The sequence below is a fragment of the Parasteatoda tepidariorum genome, chromosome 1 (genome assembly GCF_982258835.1).
Source record: "Parasteatoda tepidariorum strain Cologne lab strain chromosome 1, Ptep-v5.0, whole genome shotgun sequence".
Classification (NCBI taxonomy): domain Eukaryota; kingdom Metazoa; phylum Arthropoda; class Arachnida; order Araneae; family Theridiidae; genus Parasteatoda; species Parasteatoda tepidariorum.
The window spans coordinates 107497285-107502800 of record NC_141755.1 but is presented as its reverse complement, the minus strand read 5'-3'; the positions used below and the strand labels follow the sequence as shown (position 1 = coordinate 107502800).

The 5516-nt window shown below is 31.7% G+C and overlaps 1 long non-coding RNA gene across 1 annotated transcript; it reads left to right on the top strand.

Annotated features, from left to right (window-relative positions):
• Window positions 1–1216: 1216 nt before the first annotated feature.
• Window positions 1217–5048, top strand: LOC147816682 (uncharacterized). Its single transcript, XR_015428737.1, has 3 exons — window positions 1217–1450; window positions 4273–4437; window positions 4978–5048. It is a non-coding gene; the product is annotated as an uncharacterized LOC147816682 (long non-coding RNA).
• The last annotated feature ends 468 nt before the right edge of the window (window positions 5049–5516 follow it).

Below are 5516 nucleotides of genomic sequence, written 5' to 3'. Positions count from 1 at the left end.
AACTAACTCTCGGGAAACTTAATACTTTATATTAATAAATCTCATTAAAAATTAATTACCTAATGTTTCAAATTACTTTGAAATGCTATTAATAATTTTTTAAACAACGCTGAATGAATTTTTCGAGCAATATCCATGATCAAAATTGTGATGGCATGTCTTCGGATCATCTTCAGGGATGTTTCCCAGACCGTCGCCAATAGCCCATTCCGTAGGCCGGGATAGCCTGTTTGGTAGGGCACTGGAGCCATGTCCAAGACGTCGTAGGTTCGATCCTCACCGGCCGAAGACTCCCGGTGTAGTAAATGGTGACTGCTGCACGTTAAATCTGTCGAGTCTCAAAGTCCTCCATGTTCCCACGACAAATCGTACCTCTGGGAGTACTAATCCAGGAGTTTCCTTGTCTTCTGGATTGGTTTAAAATTACAAGGTTACGGAGTTGAGCATTAGTAGTCGTAAACCCAAAAGAATTGGGTCGGCTTTTCAACGACTGTTATAAATATAAATAAATAAATAGCCCATTGTGCAGCTCTAGTGCGACGTAAATGAACTACAACAACAACAATAAAATTCTAATGCTGAGAAATCAGAGGAAGCGTTGAACCACGATGCAAAGCTGGTCACCGCAGATGACTTTAAAATTTGAGCCATTCACATTTTCGAATTTTTCGTATTCAGTGTGAATAATATTTTACAGCAATGCTGCCGTAAGCAACCCGAACCAACAAGGAGCCAAGAAGCAATAAGTTCGTGCAGATAAAGAGTGAAGAACAATGTGGAACCACGAAGCTCGGAATTCGTGTAGGTGATTCAGTTGTTCGCCGCCGCAACACTGTGTGCGAATCAGATTTTCTTTCGCATGATATTGGTGAAAATTATGAGATTCATTTTTGCATGTAGTGACAATGGCTTGCTACAAATTTATGTCCCGCAGTGGACTGATCGTTAAGACACGGTTCCCAGCAGATCATCGAAGTCAAGCATCACTGGCTACGGTCAGTGTGCATTTGGATCAGCCTGCGTAGGGACCGAGGGTGTGAGGATTTGGTCCTCGTTAAACTGTTCTACCGTAAAGTGCTCGACTTCGCGGCAGGTCGTCGGGCTACCGAAGCGGGGGAGCCATCCCCTCTGCAGAGGATCAAAATTGTGATGGCATGCCTTCGGATCATTCTCAGGGATGTCTCCCTGACCGTCGCCAATAGCCCATTGTGCAGCTCTAGTGCGACGTAAATGAGCAACAACAACAAATTTAGTATTTCCATTTGAACTGGTCAATAACATTTGCAGAAATGGGCAACCGGATCCTTTACATAATCATGAAATCTGTTCGTAAACAAACAACAGACTTGGTTGAACATTTCGCGTTAGCATACCCTTGATTATTTAATGAAATAGTTTGAAATATTCCTGTATGTGCATCAGCATTAGTCAATGTTAATTAAAGAATGGTGTGAGTTCTTTTTTATTTTTATTTCTCATAATAATAAGCGCAATAACGTTTTTTTAATTTTTCAACATAATCATGTTTAGAATTATTTATTTAAAAGCTCAGCAATTTTGCATTTTACTTCTAAATGCTAATGATATTTTTCGAAGAAATTAATTTTGTGTAGCATTTTTTTACATTTGGGCCGTGGAAGTTTATCAAACCCTGTGCTGGTATAAATGCAGTTGCTTTATCTTTATAATTATACAATTTCAATGAGTCTAAGTTGCTGCAATGACTGTTTTTCTATAATCTTTTTAATTCCTTTTTTCCCCTTCCTTTTTAAAATTGGTTAACCTTAGTCAGGGGTCTGTCCAGGCCAAATTTACTAAGTACCGTTTAGAGGTACCTTCACAAATTCAACTTTAGGCATACTTTTTCTTAAAATTTTATTTTTGTATCCCGTAAGAAGCGATAAATCCATATTTTTGTGTTGATTTTTTAATATAATTTTTAATTTTCACAATTTATATCTAAATCTTCACAAAATAGGTACCTCTCAGAAAAACCTAGACAGACCCCTGCTATTTTTTTTCAACCCTATTAAACTTTTATTACCTTAATCACTTATTGCAGTAAGTTTATTATACCTTGCTGTATCAAGAAGCTCATTGTTGGAAGATTTCTGTATCGTGATCTATAGCCAAACAAATTCCAAGCTTTGGCAGCTTTCAGGCAATGGCCCTCACGAAACTAAAAAATTTTATAAAAGGGGGCCTACTAAAAGGATATTACTCATAGCCATCCTCAGACAAGCTTCTACTTGTTTATTTCTTTTAGTTTAAAATAAATTTGCTACCTTGGTGATTATAGCCGGCATGACAGATCACGATATGGAAATATTCCCTTCATTATTACTATATAGAAACTTAACTAATAATTATAAATAAAATTCTGTTTTCTTAGTTAATCTGTGTGAAAATATTACATAATTGATAAATCTTATATGAGAGTAAACAAATTAAGTTTAACCAAATTGATGGCTGTTGGAGTATAACTAACGGTACTTTTCGCTTTACTGGGTGCAAGTGAAAAGTCACTAATTTATACATGTGCTTTTCTAAGTTGTTGACTAAATCTAGACTTGTCACTAATGAGAACCTACCCCCTAAGTATGTTCTCAGCACCATGTGAGGTGGTCTTTTTTTGTGAATCACAGTCGAAGGAATGCACAATTCTCGAAACTCTTGAGTTCCCTACAACAAGTAGCCTTTGATTGGCCTGCCTTGAGTCTTCCAACTATGGAACATCTTGTGGCATCATCTAGACAATGACAACTGGCTATACTAATAATGAGTTGAAAAAAAACAAGGATTGAGCTAAGCTTTATGTTTTAAAACGTCTTTACGCTACTTGCTTCAGGCAGCAAATGTGGTACCTCTGCACGAACTCAGTCACAGCTCCACTGAATTGCAATATCACTGCATGGAAGAGGGGTCTGCGAACATCTTAACAATCTTCTGATATCTTATTTCCATATAGGTGTTGCTTATTTTCTTCTTCTTTTTAAAAAAAATAACTGTTTCTTTCGTTATTTTGTAATTTCGTTTCGTAATTATTTTCATTAGTGTTTTATGCTTTAAATAAAAATGTATATAAATAATCAAAAAATTTTTAAGGGTAAAGGATTATGCACCTACAGTGGTTAGCTGCATACATAAATTATTTACACAATATATGTTTATACATAGATTATAAACATAATAACATAATAAAATTATATGTTTGTGTACTCACAATAAAGGCCTAAACAATAAATACTGTGTCTAAATATTATAAAATAAAAAATTTTAGCTTAAAAAAATATTTTGTCTAAGCTTAAGAAAGTTTAATGAAATTGAATGAATCGAAAGTCTATTTTAATTTCCAAAACGAATTTGATGATTTGACCATGTGAATGTAAAGACTTATTTTAATTTTTTATTGTAGAAATTTATTTACTTGGTTATCTCTCCAACGGTGTCATTAAGCTAATTATTTTTTAAAGTCTTCTTTTTGCCTTCAAATTCATTATTTACTGTTTGAGATCTCTTCATTCTTCTAACTTAAAATAAATTTAAAACAATTAAAGTTCGTTTCGTTTTGGCGAATAACAAAACTTACAAATTTAATTCACTGGCTTGCATCAGAATGTTTTAATTTGTAACACAATGATAATAAAGTTGCAATTTTTTTTTGTTATCCATTAAAAGTGCCATTGAACTAATTAACATATTTGTTTTGTCTAAAGTTTCAGCATGTGTTGTACTAAACATTATAAAAACAAACTCACCACGATTACCTATTCTTATCAAATTATCTTAAAATGACCAGATCTGAAAGTGTAAGCATGTAAAAGGCAAAAATTAAATCTACAGTTCCTAAAGCAATATGAGTTTGTAGTCATATATTGTTTTGATTTTGGATTCGAAATCTCAAAATAACTGAAACTCTACTTTTTTAAAAAGGTATCTAGTGTAAAATATTAGTAAATATGTCCACTACATAGGTATAAACACGATATAGCAAACACATGTTATCTCTTTCGCTTTTGTTTGGACCAGCTGAGTCATTATATTGAGCTTCAACTGTATTTATATTATTTTATAGAATATAACTCAGCTAGAAACTGAAGCTTTAAGTGGCATTAAGTGAAAGCTAATATAACATTTCTTGTTCTTATAAAACAGAATAATCTCTGTTTTTTTTTAAAAATTTCTAATGCATGTTTACTAATTTTGCCTGTGAATAATTACAGTCCTTACAATTTATGCAAATTCTTAAAATTATTTAAATTTTTTTTATAGAATTGTTAAAACTGGAGGTGAGTTTTATCATTGAATAGCTTTTTCCGGAGTCCTTAAACATGGCAAGGATACCAGTAATGAGTGTATCAGCATCCATTAATGATCCTGTTGCTGTTATGAATACTTACCGCTCTTATGTATCAATGCTCTAAGATCCTGTTGCAAGTAAGTTTAATAATTAGTCATTGCGAATTGAAAAATCAGAATTTATTTTCACTTGAAAATTTCTCATAGCAATTTACTATTTGAGATTACATAGATATTATATTTAGTACTAAGGATGTACCTAATGAACAACTATATACTTATGGCTCATGTTACTTTGTTGGTAATGTTTACAATTCTCATACATTGATATTCACAAAAAATAAAATAACCAAAGTAATATTCTTATCAGTAAATCTTACTTATCTATTTAAATCTTACTTACTTAAAGATAACTATATACTTATAAATAAATCATAGTATTTATCTGCACCTGATCAAAAATCATACTTAAATATTCTTACTTCTCATTTTTAATTTAATCAAATCCACATTTCTTTTTAAAGCAAAACCTTGATCAAATATATTTTATGCATTTATTGTAGTAACCTGTAATTATAGCTTATTTTATTTTTTATTTAATTATATGTCATTGATTCACTTTTTCTATTGATTTTTATATTGCATAACTTTAATTTTCTCTTTTCTTTTCTTTTATAGAGGATGAAAGTAAATTGAAAGCTTTGCCAGAATTGAGTGGAGAGCTTAAAGTAAGGTTTAAATTTAATATAGTAAAATGCTATATTCAGAATGTTATTGTATGGGGAATTCGAAATTTATTTTTTCAGTTTCAGAAATAACAGTTCATTTTTCATAATTTTGCCGATTATATATGCCACAATTAAAGTCATTGTGCCGTTAAGCCCAGCATTCAATTCAATTTTGACTACCGAATTTTAGGAACCTTTTTAAACCCCTCCCCATTTTCTAGATATTTAAATTTGCCTCCTATTTTTTGGTTTCATTTTTCACTTTTTTACCAATTTTTTTTCTTTTACATTAAATGCAATTGGCTGTTTAGTTTCCCATATATTGATAAATTTATTTATTTAGAAATTAATGTTTTAGCACCAACTGTATGAAGATCATTGAATTGAATTGAATGGCAAATAAGAATTTAAATTCTAAGAATTAAGGAGCATTCAAGTGATTGGCTCAAAAGCTTTTTAAAAATTGTTTAATCAAGCTGAGACATAAAA